The sequence below is a fragment of the Callithrix jacchus genome, chromosome 10 (genome assembly GCF_049354715.1).
Source record: "Callithrix jacchus isolate 240 chromosome 10, calJac240_pri, whole genome shotgun sequence".
Classification (NCBI taxonomy): Eukaryota; Metazoa; Chordata; class Mammalia; order Primates; family Cebidae; genus Callithrix; species Callithrix jacchus.
Window position 1 is genome coordinate 92582202 of NC_133511.1, and position 24367 is coordinate 92606568.

The window sequence follows — 24367 nt, forward strand, 5'->3', positions numbered from 1 at the left end:
TATATATATGTCTATGTGTGTGTATATATATATACATATATACACAGAGAGAGAGAGAGCGCGTGCTCTGCTATCTTTCAATACCTAATATACTACCTAATTTGAAATTCCCTGGCACTTGCACACAATATATTCTCTTTTCCATAAATCCAGATTGTACTTATTTACTTGGACTTATCCAGAACTTGTACTGTGACCTTTTCCAGATGCAATCCAGCTTTCAAGATTTTATGTGTAATCCCCATCTCTCCTGAACTTATGGGACTTTGCATCTGGACTCTCTGGAGTCTGAGTCCAAGCAACCCTCATAGACTCTGGCATGGGTTTGTCTGCCAACTCTCCTGGCTCCCTGCTTCCTTGATAGGAAGTTCTTGTTATGTCTTCAAATCCCCCTCAGCTGAGACCACAGCCAACCAGCCAGCTGGTTTCCTGGTAGAACAACCAAACCCCCTGGGTTCAGCACAGAAATGGAACCCAGGAAAAGTGTATGGAATCCAGCATCCTTATGTTTCCTGTCCATTTTCATGTCATCACTGAAAGGGGGCTGAGACCCTATCCTCAACTAGGCTAAAACCTCATCAGAAATGCCTATGTGCCTCACACCAAAGGACAAGAAAATCGCCCGTTGGTAGACAAATGTCAGTGTGGGGGTGAACCCCAAAAACCTATCAATTACCCTGATCTGAAAAAACGCTATCAATGTAAAATGCAGTCCAGAGAATAAACATATCCCAAACCAGTTTCAAAGTGTGATTGACACCAAATAAATTCATTTTGCGGGGACCCTGTTAAAAAGGAGAAGGAAGAAACTTGTTGAGCATCATATGCCTGACATGTTCTCACATAATCCACACAACATCCTGTAACCTTGATCGCTCTGTCTTTAAGATAAGCTATGAAACTCAGATCCAATTAGTAATTTATCCTTAAAGTTACATAGTAAGTGACCAAACATGGATTCAAGCCCATCTCTGTCTCCAAGCCCAAGGTCTAATCACTCTCATTCCCCCCATACTAGCCATAAAAAGGTAGAGCTCACCTTCCAGAGGGGCCAATTACCATAGAGACATAATTCCTCCCCTTGGTTGACACTCTACCTTCTTCAGACTCTCTGTTGAGATCCTGCCCAGCCAACCAGCCAGCAAGCTTTATCCTTCTTAAAGCCTTCCTTTCCCTACACATGCCCTCTCTACTTAGAAAATCAGTAGTATAGAACACAGTCATTAAATCTGGTTCCAGAGCCAGGTAGCTAGGTTCAAATCCGGGTGCCACTACCTACCAGCTGTGTGACCTAGGACAAGGTGTTAGAGTGTCTGTGCCCCAATTTTCTCTTCTGCAAAGTAGGGGCAATAGTTGTAATCTATCTCATGGGTGGTTATGAAGATCGACAGAGATCATATGGAGCTGACACATATTAAGTGCTCAACAAGTTCTAGCTACCAGCATTACAAGTTAATTTTATAAAAATTTGACAAGGTGTTTTCAATCTCATTGGCAGACGAGAGAACTGAGGCAGAGAATGGTTAATATCTTGTCCATGGTCACACTGCTTTCACAGGGAAGGCCAGGATAGATTAAAAAGAAAAGGTGGGGCGGGTCTCCCAATTCCTTATTCAGGGCTCTCTGTCCTCCTGCTCACTTAACCAAAAGGCAGAAAAAGCAATTTAGCTGTTGATGCAAGACATAATCTCCCCTCCCTGAAGTTCTCTCCTGTCACATGAACCACAAAGAAGTCACCACAAACATCCATTTATGTATAAATCTACAACATTAGCCTCTTCAGTTAAAAGCCTCTTGGTAACTTGCTGGTTAAAAGCATTTCAGATTCTGTCAGAGAAACAAGCTCACACTGACATCTTGTCTCCATATGCCTTTGAAAACCTGCTGAGAGTCCCTTAATCCCTCGCTGAGGAACGTTCCTCTGCACTCTGTTCTTCTAAGGTTTCCACCGTTGGGTGTGGGTATTTTCTGAAAGCTCTCTCTTTTGAAAAATTCCCATGCTTTGAGTCATGCCAAAATCAGAGGGAAATGAATGCTGCCAAAAGTCTCAACATTTACATAAGCTCTTAATCAGCCCTCTAGTTAATTACAGTGTGACATATCAGTTACACTGCTGTTCAGGCAAAGAAACGGGGTCTCAGAGTCTGAGGAGGGCCCTGGAAAGTTGTGTTCTCTGAGTGTTACCTGAGCCTTAGAAGCAGGTTCCAGCTTCTCCCTTTATAAAATTTCAATCTTGGCTGCATTTGTGTTTACATATTTAGTAAATATTTATTGGTTTCTTAATATGGGGACCATAATAATTGATGGAGATACGATAAGAAGTAAAAAAGATATGACCCTTGACTTCATGGGGCTTATAGTCTAGATGGACAACAGACAATAATCAAAATAAAGGGTACTGTGAGAGTGTGTAGCCAGGGTCGTAAACTCGACCTCATCGGGGGTCAAGAAAAGCTTCTGCTAGTGAGTGATGTTTCACCTGAGCTCTGTAGGTTTGGGGAGTGGAAATGCCTAGGCAGTTGAAGGTAGAGGAAGTAGAAAGAGCAGAGAAAATGAAGATAGATGAAGCCAGTGAGCTAAGCACATCTTTATTTTAAAGCTATGGGAAACCACTGAGAGTCTGTAGCCACCAATTCTAAAAACCATCCTGGTTTGGTTTTCTTTTTTTTTTGAGACAGAGTTTTGCTCCATCGCCAGGTGCCAGGCTGGAGTGCAGTGGTGTGATCTGGGCTCACTGCAACCTCTACCTCCTGGGTTCAAGCAATTCTCCTGCCCCAGCCTCCTGAGTAGCTGGGACTACAGATGCGTGCCACCACGCCCAGCTAATTTTTGTATTTTTAGTAGAAACGGGGTTTCACCATGTTGGCCAGGATGGTCTCGATCTCTTGACCTGGTGATCTGCCCGCCTTGGCCTCCCAAAGTGCTGAGATTACAGGCGTGAGCCACCGCGCCCAGCCTATCCTGGTTATTATAAAATATTCTCCCTGTTATGGTTATTTCTCTGTCATCTCTTACCTTGACTGTCATGATAGCTACTATTTTGCTAGCACTATGTTTATATATATATATATATATATATATATACTTCACTCACATTATATGTGTTTTATATACATAGAGACTATACACACACACACACACACGCACGCACACGGTCTCACAGAATCCTTGCCCCAATTTTATAAAGAATATATTATCATTATGCCCATTTTACAGATGAAAAGAAGGCTCAAAGAGGGCAAATAATCTGCCTATGACTACACAGATAAGACAGGTTAGAAGGCAGGTCTCTCTGATTCCAAGGTCCAAATTTTTTTTATTTTATTTTATTCCCGCCCCTTACCCCCCCACCACCCCTCATCCAAGTTTTTAACAAGTCAATACTGCAAGTTCCCTGCAGTCAGAAGCTGGGTCTTTCTGATTCTGCTTGGTTCACTAATGCCTGGCCCACAGACATTACAGGAGTATGGAATTAACTTCCTTGCTTGTCCAAGCCTCCTGTCCCCTACTCCTCAGCTAATCATAGGTGACACTTCTAAAGCCCTTACTGCATGCCAGCTATGGATCTAGCACTTCATGCATATTTGCTCATTTTCGTCTTCGCCACAACCTATGAGACAGGTATTATTATTTTCATCTTCTCCATTTTTCAGACAAGAGAACTAACCTACAGAAGCATCGATGGCTTCACCAAGGACCTACAGTAATAAGTGGCCAACGAAGATTCTAACCCAGGCAGACTAGATCCAGAGCTTGGACTCCTAACAACTAGAGAGTATTGTTCCTCTCGCAATCCAGTCACATGAACCTCCTTTATGTTTATTGCAAAATATGCATTGATTTTCTCCTCTAGCCTTCACAAACACCAGTGTCTCTTCCTATGGATTCCCCTAATCCACCTAACCTCATCTTCCCTTGGGTTGCCTCCTGCCCATCCTCCAGGACTCTTGGTCATGGTTGGCTGCCCCTCCTATGTGTGCCCCTCCATCACCCTGTGCTTCCCCTTCCCAGCACTCAGCATATAAACTGGGTATTTCAACTATAAGTTCTCTTATCCACCTCCCACCCTTGACTTGAAGTTGCACAGGACAGAGTCCAAGCTGCCCAGGCATTTCTGTAGCAACAACGCCTGTAGCTTGGCAGGGGCTCTATCATTACTGTGAAATGACCATACATATTTTTAAACAAGTGGATAAATATTGAATAGTTTTTTTGTACCCCAAAGTGCTTAGCACAGAGCAGGCCTCATTCAATGTTGCTGAATAAAGAATCAAGTGTATAGTGTTATTCCAGAATTATATTTTTACTTGTGGTTTTTTTCTCCTTCTTTGTTTGCAAAGCCCAAAGAATGATGACAGAAGAACAAAGATGAAGAATGAGACCACTGGGTTACAGGAAGGGTAAAGGAAAATGATGATACAGATTTTCCTTCCAACTTGACTTTGAGAAAACACACAACATACACACACACACACACACACACATACGCACACACGCACACACGCCCACGCAGAGAACCCTGAGGCCCTCCTAAACCTCAGGCATTTGAGCAGTCTGAGCGCTGGGATCCTGGACTCCTTGTCTACCTGTCTCTCCTAAAGCTTGGACCCTGCACCAGCAGGCTCAGGGGCTCCACTGAGAGGGCTGGAGGCTCTGAAACGGAGCACGGAAGCTGGCATGAGCTGTGATTGTTCCTGAGTCACAAGGACAGTGGCTGTTCTGGGCACTTCAGGAAGTACTTGCTCCAAGAGGCCCTTCCAGCTATTGTTGTTAGGCCTGAGCATGCTGGGCTGGCACCGGGACAGGCTGCCCTCTCCAGGCCAAAGGTGGATCGGGGCACTAGGGGCAGGAAGATGAAGTCGGGGAGGTAGTGGGGGAAGGAGGGACAGATACTTAAACTAGGAGTCTTGGGCTTGGGCTTCTCTTTTCTTCAGGTTGTTAATGCCAGGAGCCGCCTGGCTCTGGGTTTATTTTTTTCTCCTCTGGCCATGCACTGCACAGATTCATGATAAATCAGATGCTACCAGTGATATCTTGACTGGGCCCACAAGAACTATCGAGTGCATGAAAGGGACATGAGTTTTACAGTCCAAGACTCTGCGTTTGCATGCTGGCTCTGCCCCCATGTGTGCCCTGGGGCACTTCTGAATCTCCTCTTCCTCTTCCTTTTCCTTTTCCATAAAAAAGAAATGATAACCAGCTTGAGAGGTCATAAGGATAAGATAAGCTAAGATTAATGAACCTGTCAGGTATACAATGGTAGTGGGAAAGGCTAGCTTCCTCCCTTCTCCTGAGCAGCAGGACAAGGAAGGGGTGGGTGTCGGGGGAGCTTGGGCAGCAGATGTCACATTTCGATGTGTTCCTCCCTAGCTCAGGCTGCAAGGCCTGGGCACTGAGCCCACTCCAGCCTGAATTCTCCCGACAGCTGCTCAGCTTCTCTGCTTGTCCTTGCACATGACTCCTGATTGAACCAAGAAAAGCCTCTGCTTTGCTCCAGTGACAAAAAAATAAATAACAAGAATGATGGAACATGTGTCTTTCAAGGCCACCAGCCACAGAGAAAGTCCAGACTTCCAGATCTGTACTCTAAATCCAGACCAGGATTCCAAACCAATCCCCTGCTCTCCCTTGGATTCTGATAACTCCCATGTTAACCCTCTATCTGCCGGCAGCTCTGCCTCCCCCTTGTCTTGTGACCAAGGCCACCAACCCTGTCCCTGAGGCACCAAATTGCCTGGGGGCAGGGAATGAGTTCCTAAGCCCTAAATCTTTGTAACCTGGTCTTTAGTAATATTTCATTACTGGTGGCGGGGGAGGGGAAGTAAAAAATAAATTAAAAAAAAGAAAAAAATAGTTTATTACTGTATTATACTAATCTAATTAGTAATAGCTCATTGCTGATGCTAATCAAATTACCAGTTTATTTAGCAATAAATAAATGCTAATTGAGCACAATATGCCAGATGCTCTTCTAAACTCCTTATGTTAACTTATTTAATCTTCACACAAACACATTTTGACGTAGGTACTGCTCATAACCCCATTTTACAAAAGGAAAAATTGAGTTTTAGGGAGTTTAATTGCTGAGTCAAGGCCACAGAATTGATAAGTTGCAGGTAAAATTTGAACCCATTTCTGCAGATGTCAAGTTGTGCTTTTTTTGTTTTTCCATCATGCTACCGACTCCCAAACCAAAAGAAACTGGCAGCCCGGATTCCTTCAGCAAGAATGACTCCTGACTGATGTAACACATGTCTGTTATGTTGCAAAATAGTTCCCCCAGAAACCCCACCTGTAAGACCCACCAACCTTGAAGAACAAAGCAGGAGTCTGACTGCTCTTCAAAGGGAGAGATGGCAGGAAGCACGACATAGTGAGCCCTCTCTCTGCTAAGAGCTAGGAGTGTAATCCTGGACCTGTTGTGGCCCTCTCTGATACTCAGTATCCTCATCTGTAAAAGGAGAAGATAAAAGTAATTTGGCTCCAAACAAGATTCCTTCCAACCCTGGCATTCCATAATCCTAAGAAACAGCTACCATTTATTCTTTCCTCTGTGCCAGATACTGTGCTGAGTATTTCACATAATCACAAAATCATCACAGCCAACAAATAGCTGTGATGGAGCTGCAATTCATGAAGCACCAGTTATGTGCCAGGCTCTGCTGTAAGTACCTCACACTGTAGTATCTCATTTAATCCTCAGAACAACACTAAGAGGAAGGTATTATTATCCCGACCACCCTCAAGGTTCTAAGGCTCAAGGAATGATACAAGTCTACTCAAAGTCTCCCAATCATTAAGTGCTGCTCTTGAGGTTTGAACCCACATTTTTCTGACTCCATAACCCATGCTTTTAATCACTGTACTACTTCAAGCGCCTCCTCAGCATCAGGTAAGGACAGACACCAGAAACAGGCTGTGTTGGTTTTCGCTTGCCCCACTGACTATCCATCTGCAGTTGTTTTTCTTCTATTCTGGTCATCAATCATAGTGTGACTTAAATGGGTCAGGGGAAAGAGTCCCCAGCTGCCATGCACTGCCACAGCAGCCACAGCCCACAGTCCTTTCTGTGGGCTTCCTGGGCAGCATGAGTGGAAACTCCTATCTGTGAAAATAAACTGACAAGGTTGGGGGAGGGGTCCCCTTGTTTATTTAGTCATCACTCCCCAAGGCTAAACTGGTGGCCTGGCAATAGTGAGTATTTTCTCTGAGCTCAAAGCCAACTCCAAGTGCTCAGGGTGAACAGGTTGGGAAACTTGAAAACCACACAGACATCGGGGAAAATTCCGTGAGTGGTTGTCTGTGGTGAAAGGATGATATGGCCCTGAGTTTGCTCTCCCCAGGAGAACTTGGAAGTTACCCACTTTTCCACCTCCCGCCTCACTTAGAAGGAAGTAAACCAAGAAATTCTAGGAAGCAGCCCAACCTGAAAGAGCTGGCTTCTCCAGGAAAGGAAAGGGGAGGGTAAAGAGGCCCAGGGTCTGTCTGTCTCAAGGGGATGGTGGGTCACAGAAGTCACTGACCAGATCTCACTGGTCTGGCCACAGACTTTTCTAATCCTGTGGGCTTATCTGCACCCAAATGACTGCAGATGGGATCAGAGATGGAGGTCTCACCAGCGAGAGGAAGAGTATCCAAGTATCAGGAGAGATCTTGAGGCATAGTTCCAGGAGGAGCTGTCTGAAAGCAGGCAGCATTTGAATTGAAAGAAACTTCCAATTTAAAAAAAAATGCCTTTCTGTGAGGTCACTCACTATGAGGCAGGAGAATAGGGTCTGGAGACAGGGAACATAAGGCCGATTCCTGCTGACTTCGAAGAATTAAATCAAATGGAAACACTTCAGCTATGGCAGGAAATATCCTTTCCATTTACACAGGCCATACACTGACTTTGTAACTTCTTTGTAACTTTATCCTCTTCCTTTGTATAGGGTGTACACCAAGTGACCCATGGAAAGCTCTAGAGCATATTTAAACCCCAGAAAATCCTGTCATGGGGCTCTTGAGCCCCTATGCTTGGCTTCTCTGTGGAGCATACTTTCATTTTCAATAAATCTCTGCTTTTGTTGCTTTGTTCTTTCCTTGCTTTGTTTGTGTGTTTTGCGCAATTCTTTGTTCAAGATGCCAAGAACCTGGACACCCTCCACTGGGAACAACCACAACCAAGTCACTACATTGCACTACCTGTGCTTCACTCCCCAAAAACAGTTGCAGCATTTATTCAGAACCTTCTCTGCTCTATCAATTAAAAAAAAAAAAAAAAAAACCCTAGTATTTTCTGGAACAAAAACACAAATATACTCAACTTTAACAAACAGTATAGACATATCAAGAATTACATTTCTTATCCACAAGAGGACCAGTCTTGACCCTTTACTGTGTGGTTTTGATTGCACTGGTCACTAAGTTTTTTTCTCATCTAAACAGCAACATATCAATATATCGTTGGTATAGGTTTGTTAGTGGTCAATCATACTGGTATCGTTTTATTCCTGGGCCCCAAGGGAATCTGGGGTCACAAGGATCTGATTTCAAACTTAAGCCCAGCCATTTTATTTCTTCAAGGTCCTAAACAAATAACCTATGCTTTCTGGGCCTCAATTTTCCCATCTACAAAATGAGCTAGTCCTTGTACTACCTACCTCAAGAAATTATAATAAAGCTCAAAAAAGATAATGTGTATAGAAAGCATCTAGAACATAGTAGGGGCTTTATAAATTTAATTCTTTCCCCCATATTATAGTGACTAAAAAAACAAAAAAAAACTTGCATCCCAAACCCTACTCCACCTCTGTTTCCTAATCCCACCACCTATACCCCAATCCCTACATTTTGGTCCCCCGTGTTAAGAAAATATCTGAAAGTCTTCTCTTCCCAATATCCATCAGGGTAGCTCTGAGGGTATATTCAAGCACAAGGCTAGGGGACCCACAATGTCAAGACCCTGAGAATGCACAGCCCACAGGTCAGTGCTTTGCTCCAGCCGATGTCTCAGTGACTCCAGCCCCTGCAATGACACCCTCTCCCCCCAGACGCCACAGCAGTCTTTACCAATGCCCCTCTTTGGATGACCATTTGGTAATCTCTCAAAGAGGATCTTATCTATTTCTGTCCAACTTCACCCCTCACCCAGGGAAAGGCATTAACGCCACAAAGAATGGTATCTTTAGCAAAAGTGATTAAGAGTTCAGGCTCAGAAATGAAGCAACCTCGGTTTGAATCTTGGCTTTGTCACTCACCTGCTTGACCTTGGCAGGGTTACCTAACCACACAAAGCAGAATCATGACTTCCATGGGATGAGGGTACTATAGGTTATACTCACAAGGCTATCATGATGATTTGTAAAAATCATTCACTTAAAATATTTAGCACAGTACCTGAAACACAGTAAATGCATAGTATATGTATTAGTCAGTGTTCACGCTGCTGACATACCAGAGACTGGGAAGAAAAATAGGTTTAATGCACTCACAGTTCCTCATGTCTGGGAAGGCCTCACAATCATGGTAGAAGGCAAAAGACACTTCTTACATGGCAGTGGCAAGAGAGAAATAAGAAAGAAGCGAAAGCGAAAACCCCTTATAAAACCATCAGATCTCGTGAGACTTATTCACTATCAAAAGAACAGTATGGGGGAAACCACCCCCATGATTCAATTCTCTCCCACTGGGTCCCTCTCACAATACGTGGGAATTATGGAAGTATAATTCAAGATGAGATTTGGGTGAGGACACAGAGTCAAACCATATCACTAAACAATTGTGTCATCGTGACCTGGCCATTGAAGAAAGATATATAGACTATTAGCATTTGGAAACCATCTCTCCAAAAAAAAAAAAAAAAAAAGGAGGGACAAGGATGATAAAATTAAGAAAGAAAGAAAAATATTTTTAACAATATTTTTTAAAGAAAAGTCAAGTGCATGAATTGGTTAGGATCTGCTGTAGATACTGCACACAAATTCTCATTCAACTTTTATTATACCCTTCGGAGCAAATACTTCCCTTAATAGAGGCGCAAATAGAGGCATGGTTGGAAACATACTACCTGAGTTTGAATGTCACTTAGCTGTGTTACCTGGAGTAAATGGCTTAATCTCTCTGGGCCAATTTCTTTGTCCAGTAAAAAGAGAATAATGGTACCTATAAGGTAGCAGTGAGGATTAAATGAGTTAATATATGTAAAGCAGTAAGAAGAGTATTATGCACATAGTAAACACTCAATACATAATGTCTACTGTTAGCTTTTATAGAAGCTGAAACTGAGGTTCAATGAGGTTAATTGATTCATCCAAGCTCACAGACTTGTAAGCAGCAGGAGTAGAATTTAAATCCAAGTCAGTCTGACTCCGAAGTCAATGGAATGTTTCTTCCACTACTCTTCATCACATACCTGGTACGAAAATACCCAGGCCTTTTTCAAGGCCCGGAGAATGTGGGTCCTGGGCGTTAGAGAGAATGATGGGGTTTCTGACAAAAGAAAGACCAGGAAAAGAGAACTGTTTTGGGGAGAAAGGTGATAGATGACATTATGGCATCAGAAACTAACTCTGCAAATCAAACAAAGTTTTAGGTCATATTGCTGCCTGTGAGTACAGCTGGCATCCACACCAATTTGAAAACCTTTTTTGGGAGAGTTCCAGACACGCTGTTTAAACTTTGATGAGGGGAGGGGCAGGGGGAGTCATGGTGGCTGCATGTTTCTGTGGAGCTGGTTTTCCTGTGCACAGACCCTCCCTGGGGTCCAGCCATCAGGGAGGCATCTTTCCAAAATACTAAAGCAAATAGGCTGGTGCCTCTCTGCCGGGCCCAATGGCTTCAGTTCACGAAACGTGAAATTCTGGAGCATGAGAACGTCGAAAACGTGAGGAAAGGCAGCAAGCTGGGAGGCCATGGTGGGTGGGGTATTTATTCAAAGACTTCATGTGACTATCAATGGCTGTAGGATTAGCCATGATGAATTTTCCTCTTCAGTGTTTGCTTAAGCATTGAACCTATATTGCTTTGGTGATTAGAAAAGAAGTGGTTGAAACAAAGCAGTTAAAACAACTACATGTGGTCATCTCTGGGTTGCGAACTTACAGGGTGATTTGTGTTGCTGCTTTGTGTGGGTTTTTTTTGCCTGTTTTTCTTTTTTTTTTGCTTTACTCTATTTTCTTATAGTGAAGCTAGAAGCTGATGCTTTGAACGTGTAAGGCATTAGGGGTTAAAAGAAAAAAGAACAAACATTATTGAAACCCAAACAAGTGCTTTCACATGAATATGGGTTGTAACTACCCAGGCCTCCTTCACTCCTGTCACAACATGTTGAAGACAAAATTAGGTAATGTCCTCCCTCCCTCAGTGAAAAGGAAAACCTGCCAAGATGTGGTGGCTGCTCTCCCTGGAGTGCTGGGCACAGGTAATTCACTCCACCAGCACCACAAAATCAAGGGACCACTGCCTTTTATTGTTGTTGCTGTTCAACAGACTAGCCTGATTATTTTTTACCAAATGAAAAGAAAATGTGTTTCCACCTGACACAAAGTTATGTTGTGTCAATTAGCTCCATTCAGGAAGGAAATGTTCACATTCCCTAAAGAAATCTTTGAGGGATGTTGATTCAAATACAAACGTCTATGAGCTCTTGGGGGTATAATTTCTTCCAGCAAAGAATAGACTGGCCCAAAGTCAATGCTGTCATTTATTTTTGTGTTTATTTTCTGGAAAGAAAGAGAGCGAGGGAAACAGGCAAGGAATAAGTTATGAAAATCAAGAAAAATAGTGTCAACAATTAAAACGCAATGATAATACCTAGGACAAAGGGGCCTGAAAACGGATTTTTCTTAACCCCTCTCCCCACATTTTCCAAATGAGAAAGCTAGGCACAGAGAAATTAAGTAATCTGCCCATTTCAAACAGCTATATGATGATAGAAGCAAGAATAGAAGCCAAATTTCCCAATTCCGGGCCTGGCCCACTTTCAACTCTATATACTCTGCCTTCAGGTGCAGGGAGGTGTGTGTGACCTACCCCGTGCATTACAAAGGCCTTGACATTTAAAGGATTAAACACTTGGATGATGCCTTGGGAGTATTTCTTCAAAGACAGTTCTCTCAAAAGAGTTGGATTAAAGAAGGCTGATAACGAGAGGGGTCTGTATCAGTTAGGGTGTTTTCACAGACCAGCAACAGAGAATCTGACTCAAACTGGCTTAAGTCATAATGGAAATTTTGTTGAAAATGCAGCGGTATGACCACCTTCAGGGGGTGCTTGTTCCCTCCCTAAATCAACAATGATCCAGTTTCCCTCCCTAAATCAACAATGATCCATCTCCTTGTCCTGCCTTGGGCAGTGGGATCTTCCTAGAGATACTTTGTGGCCTTAACTCAGTAACTCTCGGGACAAATCACTTTCCTTCCCTGGACCTCAGTTCCCTAATCTGTAAAATGCAGGGGTTGGTCACTAAATGAGCCTAAGAGCCCTTCCACCTGTAACAGCATTTCTCAAAAGGTAGACTACAGACCCAGCTACTTAGAATGTTTGTTAAAATGTGCATTCCTACACCCTAGCCTAAACCCACGAAATCACAATCTCCTGTCCAGAGAGCACAGGAATCTGGGGTTTACAAACTCACCTAGAAGATCCTTGTGTTTCTTGGAAACATTTGCTTCCAAGGCAAAAGAGCCTAAAATGGGAGCAAATCATAGCTGGTAAGCCAAATCCTGCAAGAGCGTTAAGAATGGCGTTTACATTTTTACAGTGTTGTCTAAAAAATAAAAACCACACATCATACTCACAATGTGGAACAGAGACCTTACATGGCCCATAATGCCTAAAATACTATCTGGCTCTTTACAGAAAAAGGTTTGCCAACCCCTCTTCTAAAATAATGAGATCATTGAATGGTGGAAAGGCCGGGGGTAGATCTGAAGAAGAAGTTATAGGGCTGATGAGGCCAAGAATTCCTGGGAGCAGGAGTTTTCAATGTTCCATCAGCTCCATGGAGAATCAAGCAAATTAAAAAACATGCTCAAGTTCTGGCATTTAGCTTAGAAAAATCTTTTCCAGAGGATCTCCTGGGGTCTCTGGCTGGTCCATCCAATGTCTAATATTGACATAAAGGGCAGCAGGAACACAGTAAAGGCTAAAGAAGGACCAGGTCAACCTGCACTCTCTTTGCTCTTAAAGCCTCCAGTCAGCTGTCATTCATATCACAGGGAACATTTTGAGGGCAGCCTGTGGTGCCTTTTTTCTCTTTGGAGAAAAAAGCCTTCCCTCCAACCATACTGATCAGCTAAGGAAAAGGGTTCTCAGAGAGCCATTCTGGGTCTGTGAGGTAATTTCCTAGGGACTTGACCAGAAAGAGATCCCAGTTCTTTTTAGACAATTGACAAGAAAGGCTCTACATTAGGAGCAATAGTAGAAAAGACCATAGCTTGTGAGTCAGACAGTCCTAAGGTCAAGTCCTGCCTTTGAACCTACTTATTCTATGACTTTAGACTTGCCCTGCATAGGACAGTAGCCACCAGCCCCATGTGGCTATTTATATTTAAATTTATTAAAATTAAGTAAAATTTAATATTCATCTCCTCCATCACACTAGTCACACTAGTCAACTCACTATCTGCATATAGCTCATAGCCATCATATGCAGACCATATACATACAGGATTTTTTCACCAGTATAAAGTTCTACCAGGCAGGGTGCAGTGGCTCATGCCTATAATCCCAGCACTCGGGGAGGCTGAGGCGGCCAGACCACTCAGATCACTCAGGAGTTTGAGACCAGCCTGGACAATATGGCGAAATCCCATCTCTACCAGAAAATGAAAAATTAGCCAGGCATGGTGGTGCATGCCTATGGTCCCAGCTACTTGGCGGGCTGTGGTGGGAGGATCGCTTGAGCCCATGAGGCGAAGGAGGCAGTGAGTCATGCCACTGCCCTCCAACCTGGATGACAGAGCAAAACTGTGCCTCAAAGAAATAAATAAAGTTCTACCAGACAAAGCTGCTGTGGACAATCTTCCAACAGTCTGTTCCAGTCTGTCCTCTGCCTTTCTTTCCACCACCTATTGTCTCATTACTCTAGGCCCCATTGCCTTGGGACAAATGGTCATTAAACTTCAACATAAGCCTCCATTTTCTCATTTGTAAAATGGGCATAATAATGTATCTCTCAGGGCTGTTGTGAGGATTACAGAAGCTAGGGCAGGTAAAATAATAAGCACAATAGCCAGTGCATAGAAAGTGCTCAGTAGACGGCTCTTACTATTATTTTTCACAAAATCTCAGGCTCACTTGTTGATATTCTCCCAACTTCCTCTAGGCCACTGGTTCTCAAACTCTAACATGCATAAGAATCACCTGGGGGCTTACCAAATTCCAGATTGCTGGAATCTGCCTCCAGAGTCTCTGATTAAATAAATCTGGAGATAAAGCCCGATAATTTGCATTTCTAACAGGTTCCCAGTTCTTGATGAGGCAGCTCTCTGATCCACACTTGGAGAACGGCTTCTCTAGGCAGCTCTTCATAAGCCATTACTGTCTCTTTGTTGGGGGAGTTATTTCTTTATGAAGTTGTTCTTTCCTGACCTTACGATGTTAACTCATCCCCCTGGACCGTCTTCAAACAAGCTATTTCCTCTAATCCCCAAGAACCCCCTTTGTCTGCCAATTTTCCAGCCCTAACTCGGACTCTGATAAACCTGGCCAACAGCTTCCTTCTCATTTCTCCACCCGACTGTATTGCTGGTTTTTTCTCTGTGCCACCGCTTATACCGCTAATTTGTTTGCTGTAGTGTAACCATTGTTTCCCTGCATTTCCCAAAGTGCAGGATGTGCTCCACTGTTGGACCTGAGGGAAATTTTTGTGGAATATCAACAATTTTGGATGATAACAGAGAAACAAATGACACCGAACCACATGGTAAGGAAGTTATTATTGTTAGTTCTCTCCAAACTCTACTGATTACACTAGGAGAAAGCCTCAGTCAGGAGCTGATGTGTCTTTCTCCTCTTGCTAATAACCCTCCAGCTCTGAGCCAGAGTCATGTAATTCCATCATCACCATCATCATCATGATCATAAAAAAGTAATGTTATTTGGCTGCGTGCAGTGGCTCACACCTGTAATCCCAGCACTTGGGAGGCCGAGGTGGGCAGATCACCTGAGTTCAGGAGTCCAAGACCAGCCTGGCCAACATGGTGAAACCCATCTCCACTAAAAATACAAAAATTAGCCAAGTGTGGTGACTCACACCTGTAATCTCAGCTACTTGGGAAGCTGAGGCAGGAGAATCATTAAACCTGGGAGGCAGAAGTTTCAGTGAGCCAAGATCACACCACTGCACTCCTGTCTGGGTGACAGAGCGAGCCTCTGTCTCGAAACAAAAAAAAAAAAGATACTTAAATTCACACAGTGCTTTCTGTGTGCCTGGAAGTGTTAGCAGCATTATAAGTGCTTTATATATATTTACACATATTCGGTCACTTAGCCTCACCACTCAACCAAGTAGACAGACTCTTTCCTAGTGTAAAAATTAAGACCCTGAGGCACAGAGGAGTTATGTGACTTGCTCATGGTCACTCAGCTGGAAAGTGAGAGAACCAGGATTCAAACCTTGACAACATATCGGGAGCAGGTGCTCTATAACCACAATGTTGCTGCGCTGGGGCTTAGCAATACTGTTTTATTTTTATGTGATTTGTTGTTACCTTCTTCTTATATGTTTGGCAAATATCTTTGTCTGTTTGGGCTGCTATCACAAAATATCATAAACTAGGCAGCTTATAGACAACAGAAAGTTATTTCCCACCATTCTGGTGGCTGAGGCATCCAAGATCAAGACACTAGCAGATTCACTGGAGAGGGCCCATATCCTGGTTCATGAATGGCACCTTCTCACTGCATCCTCCTAGGGTGAAAGAGACAACCTAACTCTTGAGGTGTCTTTTATGAAGACACTCATCCCACTTGTGAGGGCTCCACTCTCATGACCTAATTAACCTCCCTTACCGCTTGGGATTTCAACATACAAATTTGGGGAGGACACAAATGTTCAGAACATAGCAGCCAGTATATTTATTTTCTACATCTCTGGTGATAAAAAAGTCTGTCTCTCTCTCTCTCTCTCTCCCTCCCTCTCTGAGATGGATTTCAACTGGAGGCCAGAAAGCAGAAGAGCCTGGAAATGCCATCCATGAAGGTCATCTGAACAGCCCAGAGGAAAGCAGAAATGAGACTGGGCAACCAACAGAGACTAACCAGCACAGTACCCGATGCAGTGTGGTACACAGAGGACACACTTCAAGTAAGACCTCAAGGCCCATGTGCTGCTTTGAATTCGACTGAACCGAATGGAGAAACTGGTTCCAAGTAAAGGTTGCTATGTGGTAAAGGCAACTGGACCCTGGACCGCTAGAGTTTCACTTCCAGCTTATCTAGACAAGTGAATCATCAGATTTCACTGCCCTCTTGGGGCTTGAATCACACATGTGTGGGAGGAGCTGCATTGCTGGTGCATGTGAAATGTTTCAAGCTGTAATCATATCCTTCACCTCCTCAGAGTGTCTAGACTAGATTGTGAAGGCTGGAAAAAAAATGACTACAGCTTTCTGTGGTCCTCAAACAAGTGGGAATTCCTGGCTGGGGCCCTTTTCCCAGAGTACACAGGAGCAAATCCTGAGAAGCAGCAGCAGCAGCCTTGACTTGAAGGACGAAGATAAAAAGGGAAAAGAGGTACCGCCTTTAAGAGTGTCCATAGGAAAGATACTGCAGTCAAGCACTAGCAGTAGAAATATGAAGCAATCCTACTGGTGCTCTGCAGGAAACGTTTTTAAATAACTCTTTATTAGTAATATTAATGATAACGAATCTTCATAGCACATTTATTATATACTGAGCACTACAGTAAGCATTTTACTTACTTTGCTGCATTTAATCTCCACAATTGCCCTGTGAAGTAAGATTAACCCTAGTTTTAAAAATAGAAAAATGATTCTTTGAAAGGCAAACAGAATATAGTCTTAGCTGCAGTTGCTTGAACATTTATTAAGTGCTTGCCGTAGGGCTGGGTGTCCCAGCAGTTCTCAAATTGCAGTTCGTGGGCCTCTCTGGGTTCCCAGCAGGTACTCCTTACAGGAGATCTACAAGGTCAAAACAATATTCATAAAAACACGAAGGCAGTGTTTGCCTTTTCCATTGTATTACTGCCAGCACCATAGAACAAATCAAGGCAGTGCACCAAACTGCACTCATAGTCATTGAATTCTTCAAAGCCACCCACTTGCAGCAGAAGAATGTGGCCAGTCCAATAAGCATGTCTTTGATGAAGCAGGATCATTTTAAATTTTATTAAATTTTAACCCTTGAGCACGCAAACATCTTTTTAAGATTTTGCACAAGGAAACAGGAAGAACTCATTAGGCATGTCCAGGTACTACGGTTGTCTCAAAGAAAAAGTACCTACAGAGTTGTTGAGTTTCAATCTGAACTAAGCTCAGTTTTCACAGATCACCATTTGTACTTGAAGGAACAAAAGAGAAACTATTGGTTTTCAGACTTATGCAGTTGGCAGACATATTATCAAAACTTAACTACGTGAGCCTCTTACTTCAATAAGAAAACAGCTTAGCCGGGCACAGTGGCTCACACCTGTAATCCCAGCACTTTGGAAGGCCAAGACAGATGGATTACGAGATCAGGAGGAGTTCAAGACCAGCCTGGTCAATATGGTGAAACCCTGTCTCTACTCAAAATACAAAAATTAGCCAGGTATGGCGGCACATGCCTGTAGTCCCAGCTACTCAGGAGGCTGAGGCAGGAAAATCACTTGAACCTGGGAGGTGGAGGTTGCAGTGAGCCAAGATCACTCCATTGCACTCCAGCCTGGGTGACAGAGTGAGACACTGTCTAAAAAGAAAAAAGAAGAAGAAGAAGATAAAGAAAACAGCTAACCATGTTTGTTGCCAATAGTAACATTTGAAATTTCATGTGAAAATTAGAATTTTGGAAAATATATATGTCACTGGCTTCCCAATATACTAAGACTTTTCTAATCATATCTGTGCTGGCATTAAAGAATGTGATCCCTCTATAGTGTATAAGGAAATGTATCAATGTTTAGAAGATCTGTATAATTCAGTGAACCAATATTTTTTAAATGTCCACTGTATCAAATTGCAAAATCATGCAAGGTAAACATTGATTGAACACATAAAATGGCCAGTGGATTTTAAGGTAACATAGTATGAAAATTTCATTTGCATAGTTTCAGATTCTATATTACAACTACCTTTTAAGAAACTTGCAGTCAAGTTTTGATGTAGTATCCAAAAAAGGCTATTAAAACATACCTCCTTTTTCTAAATACATACCTGCACAAAGCTAATTTTTTTCCTATACTGCAACCAAAACAATCTATGGCAACACATTGAATGCCAAGGAGATTATGAGAATCTGTCTTAAGTCACACATTAAAAAGATTTATTAAAATGTTGCTGTTCTCACTATATTTTGGGGGGAAAATATAGTTATTTATCATTAAAAAGTTAATTATGTAACATGCAGTCAGCTCACTATTAAATAAGTGATTTTAAAATTTCACAGTTATAATTTCTACTATAACAAATGTTGATAAATATAACCCACACTTAAAAATTTTTTGAATTCAATCTTTGAAGTCCACAATAATTTTTAAATCTTTGGAGTCCTCAATAATTTAAAAAGGGTCCTGAAGCCAAAGTCTTTGAGAAGCACTGTTTCATCAAAATTTCATCAGTTCAATGTGATCCCAGAGCTAAGAGCTTTTTAGGGACTTAGAAAATATATAAGCCTTAGGTAGAAAAACAGTGGTTGGCTCCAAAACTACAAAAGAAAACAATAAAAATTAAAAAGAATAAATGTTTGATTAAATGTCTACAAAAATGCACCAACATGCCAACTTAATTAACTGTTAAAATTTAATATTCATAAAGATTTCGTTACATCTAATGCAATTTATATATTCAATTTTCTCACTTCACACATTCCCCTAAGTATTCACAGTGATTGTTGGGAACTCATAGCCAATCATAAATTAAATGTAAGTTACATAGAGCCAAATAATTTCTAAAGCACAAATATAAAGGCCCTTACAAAAAAAATTTTAAGCCAAAAAGCATATTTAATGTGGGATATGGGTGCAGTTAGTATATTTGATATGTTGTATGGTAAGGCCTCCAAAAGTCAGAATATGGGGGTCTCATGAAGGCCCTGCTTTAAATACAGCATCTCATTTCCTTTAAATTATACACCTCCTGCGAAAGATTCTGGTGAAAGCAGATATCCTCACTAGGCTAAGGAGATACCTTACCAGGCAAAACACTTCCCCCTGACCTTTGGCAGGCCTGGGGAAGAGAAACACATAATGTAAATACCATAAACCCATCAGAAGAGCAAGAAAATCATGAAAGAAAGAAAGGCCAGACGCTGTTCTTTGGAACCCAGTAGTGGCACAGCCAGCCAGGTTTCTGTCCCCTAGGCAGAACAGCATCTCACACCCATACTGTCTTCGTTGAGCAAAGCAGGACTGATAGCTTAGCAGAGCCACAGGCATCTCACTGGGGAAAGAGAATGTTTGACAGAAATGTCTGAGGGTAGCCAGCTTAAAGAAAAAGTCCCCCAATGATCCTCCCCACCTCTTCTGGGTCCCTTGCCCTCGCTGGTAACTCAGGACTAGGCTCCCTTGTTGACCAGCAGTGCTCAGGATCACAAAGACCTCTCTCGACTTCATTCCCTTGAAAAGTGGCTTCTCAGCATCCTGTCATTCTCTCACCCCACTGACCGGGGTGAAGCAGTGTTGTCTGCCATCCAGCTTTGAGATGTTAATATTCAGACAATGTGGTTGCCTTTTAGAAGAGCTCCAGGAATGGGGTATCCCACAGTATTGCAGGTTGCTTATTTTCTTTCTTACCTGATTTTTCTGTAGTTTCCACTATAAATGCATTTGCTTTAATTTAGGCATTTGTTTAAAAGATATGAGTAAAATAACTGGCTCATAATAGGTCTTTGATAAATAGTGATCACTATTATTTGGCAATTAATCACACAGTGCCCTAACTTCTCCTGCATGGAAATCAGGAGATCTTCACTGTCAAGAGTGAATAGATTAATTTTCATTTCCTGCAGCTGCCTACTTTAGTTAAATAAAAAATAGAAAAATGGAAAAACAGAGTTATAAAATGTGTAATGTATTTGAAATGTTTCATTTAACAAGCCAATGCTTTAATTACACAAACATATGCGAAACCAAAATACAATAGAATTGTGCAATTGACAAGATTTATGGAAAGCAAATAATGGATTGTGAACGCATTGTGTTGGCAAGGTGGCCTAGTAAGGACAAAACTGTGGAGCTCTCTGATGTACACCTCTTTCAATCCTTTCCCTGAAGCTCTGTGACTCAATGGCATTATTTGGAGATTAAAAACAAGTCTAAAATTGAGTTTTGTTGCCAAATTGTTTCCCCTAAACACCTCCTCCTTTTGTCACCACCATTAGGTTCTGATTGCACTATTAGCCTTTATTCCTTGTATTATTATTGACATTTTTCCATGCAAACTTTTAGGTTCCTGACCAGAGTAAAAGGGTCATACACTGCTATGACTTTTCATGCTTGCAACAGACATGTAACATATTAATTGAACTACTGATCTTTTTTTTTTTTTAAGAAAAAAACTAGCTAACAAAAATTTGATCTCTCTTAACCATAAATAGGTACCTTTTCTTTACCATCCCAACTCATATACATCCTCCTCGTCAAGCCTGCTCTATGATATGGAAAAAGAACTCTCAAATCAATGCTTTCTTTTTGCTTTCTGTCCAAACCCTTTTGAGTAAGGGCACTGCCCCTTCCCATTACCCTCTCCCCAGAAGGCAAACATGAATCTCCTGGCAGCTGCTCCATTTATCCCTCCTGAGGCACACGCTGCCTTTCGTTGTTATTTCAGTTGATCCAGTTGTGAATAAGGCATCAGATGCACTTTCTCTGAACATTCAACCTCTAATCGCTGAATAGCAAGACGTTTGGATGATGTCTCTGGCAAGAATCCTCTCCCATCTGCTTCTAGTTCAGGGCCGACCTTTGACAGCCCTCCATCCATGAGTCTAAGTGGTGTGGAAACTGCTCTGGTCTCTGGCAAGCTGATTTGGTCCAAGGGAGCTGTTTATTTTTCCTAGCAAGTCAGAGGAGGGATTTTGTGTCTCAGCATCAGGTAGACTTAAGCTTATCACTAATTTCTCCAGAACAGGTGTGTCTCATTTTGACATAGGGAAGTTCTGTTATCAGATGCAAAAGGCCTTTTAAATTATGATTTTGCTCTAAGGAAACAAGAGTAGTTTTAAAGATAGAAGTGACCAGCATCTCCAGATCTCCCTGGAAGACATCATAAGAGATGTGTCCCATCCTTACAGTTTTCTCATCCCATTTTCTTTAGTTGAAGCCAATACTTATTGTCTAGAAAAGAAAAGTTGCTTCCTAATTGTTCTACCTGCCTCCTTTGTTGCCCTTGCCATCCATCTTTTACTTGCTGCCAGACTGATGCTTTTGAAGTCCGAGCATGACTACTACCCTCACTTATACCTGTAATAGCTCTTCATTGTTTATAGGAGAAAGTACATGTTCTTAGCAAACATACAAGGCTCTCCGTAATTCCTCACTACCTATTCAGCCTCAAACCCTTCTCCCTTACCTTCTCTTCTCTCTCCACCACTCTAACCAAGTGATACCCTCTGGCCTCTTAGCTACAGTGGCAAACTCAGGTGCCTACAAGAACCAAGCCTATGATAACAAGTGTATGAGAACTGGAAGAGATAGAACAGTAGGAACTAGTAGAGTCTGTGAATTGAGTTATCTCACTGTTTTAGAGAAGTTAGGCCAAACCAGGCATAAACATAGTTTATATTTGGCCCATGGTGACAGATGAAGACTCTCACTTCAGGTTTTCACTCATGCTAATCCGAGTGCCTGAAAAAGCCTCCTGTGTTCCTTACCACTGCTACTTCTTCACCAAGCTCATTATTTATCTCACAGAGCTCAGTTCCAATGCCATCTCCCGCAGAAATCTTCCTGGTATTCAGTCTGGGTTAGTTGTCCTCCTCCAGCTCTCAAAGCCATCTCTGGCCCCTTTGTGACAGCAGTAACCACACTGTGACTTGGCTGACACCATTGCTTACCTGAGTCCTTAGTAGACCAGGACTTCCTTACTGAAAGTGAGTATCTTACTCTCCCTGAGTAAGTACACAGAGTAAATGCTTATAGCAGACATGTGTTTTGCCTTCTTCCCTATTCATGGAAATAGCAGCTGCTAGTCTCCTTTAAAAAAAAACTGTTCTTTCTCTGTTCCTTGTGGTTTAGGCAAAGCTGTTAAACCAGAGGACTCCATCCCTATCCTAGGAGAGGGGATATGACCCAAGATGGACAAATCTATTTTTTTAAACTCAGGAATGAACAGGGTCCAAAAAGAATGAAAGGCAACTGGAGCCAGGTCACCTGGTGGCAGCACTCTAGAAGAGCCACAAGTGCCCTTGTTCCCAGATTCTATTCTTCCCAAGGTTTTGTACCACGGAGTATTTGCTGTGTAACAAATAATCCCAAAACTTAGTAATATAAAATAATATCTATTTGTTTATCTCAAAATTCTAGAGGTCAGCAATTTGAACTCAGTTAGGCTGGGCATTTCTCTTGTCTTAGAGGGATTCACACATGCATCTACATTTGGCTGTTGGTGAATAGGAAACTTACTGGTCTAGGGTGGCTTCAGCTGGGACTTGCTGTTTTCCAGCACTCTAGCCTGAGCTTATTTACATACAGCTTTTCAGATTTCCAAGAAAGGGAATAGAAACACACAAGACCTGTTGAGGCCTAGCCTCAGACTGGGCATATCACCATTTACACTGCATTCTATTGGCCAAAGTAAGTCATAGGATCAGCCTAGATTCAAAAGGGTGAAAGCTAGGTTTTCCTTCTTGATAGAAGGCGTTGCAAAGTCATGTTCCAAAGGGTGTGGATGGAGAGAGTGTGGAAAAATATGGTCATATCTGCAAAATATCACAGCTTTGTTATTCAGTTCCCTGTTAATATTCTAATACATGCCTTTTTAATTTTAAGTTAATCAAAGTCAGCTTCTGTTGTTTGCAATTTAAAAATCACAATTTATAACTGCTTGAGAATGAATGAATAAATGAATAGATGGATGAATGTATTAATGGATGGATCAAACAATCTAAGAGAGAGTGTTGAACAGGGTCATGTAAAAGGGTGACAGACCTTATCATGGGATGAGGGAGATGTGGAATATGCTACATGTTAATTGCCTGTAAGCATCTCAGAAGTTAGGACACCATTTTTCCCCTCCTACTTTTTGACTCACTCTGCAGTCACAGCTACCAATAGCTTGAAATCCCTTTAGGAGCCAGACACAAAACAATAAACCATTCACTTGGAACTGCTCTCTTACCACTACTTAAATTTAATTTAAGAGCCTGACTGGGTGTTTGTTTTAAGTCACTATCCTTCTGTACATGTTAATGTAACCACATCTTATACTCTAGATTGGCTTACATACAGGCTATACATTTTTAGGAAAAGGGTATTTTGAACAAGAAAAAAGTCTAAAGTCTGAAAGTATCCTATGACATGGTCCAGTATTTCCCAATTCAAGTCCTTCCCACTCCCCACCCACACCCCACTCCTTTCTGATAAAAGTCTCCAATCCCCACTTCTCAGAAGGATTATAGAAAAAAAAAAAAGCAAGTTATATAATTAAACAACACCAAAGCACAAATGATTTATGTCTCATGTGCCTCAATTTAGAGGATAATTTATAATTTTGGAGAGATTTCTTAGTTCAAAATATTCTGTATCTAGAAGCTTGAGAAATATAAAGGAGACATTTTTATGCAGCTATAGGCCGTTTCGTTGGTGTTATTTGTGCTGGCAGTGGTGGTGGTATAAATAATAAAATAATAGTAACTGGGTATAGATATGACATTGAAATTTGTAATATGTAGAATATTCATGCTTTGGGGTCCATAGAATTTTCCAGATGCTAATCATTATGGTAATTTATAACAAAGCAACACTGATGAAAATGGAAAATTCCTCAAAGTTTTTGCAGCCTTAAACCTGACATTTGTGTTTTATGAAGCACCCTTGAATGGAACAGTGCTCCTTTGCTTCCATAAGCACTTCTCACCATCTGTAAACCACAAAACCATCACTCAAAGTGCTGAGATTCACAACTTTGTGGGTGAGACAAAGAGGAACCATATCTGCTCTCACCATGTTTCAGGCTCGGGACATGTGCCAGGGCAGCCAGTTAGGATCTCCAGAGCTGAGCAAGATGGT

The 24367-nt window shown here is 42.0% G+C and overlaps 1 long non-coding RNA gene across 1 annotated transcript in view; it reads right to left on the minus strand.

Moving 5' to 3' along the window:
• Positions 1 to 7761, minus strand: part of LOC103796259 (uncharacterized) — a 181464-nt gene extending 173703 nt beyond the window's left edge. The window contains exons 1-2 of the long non-coding RNA XR_623966.5: positions 7617 to 7761; positions 6293 to 6451 (exon numbers count right to left, since the gene is read on the minus strand). This is a non-coding gene — a long non-coding RNA (uncharacterized LOC103796259). The remainder of the gene's footprint in view (positions 1 to 6292; positions 6452 to 7616) is intronic.
• Between the last annotated feature and the right edge of the window lie 16606 nt (positions 7762 to 24367).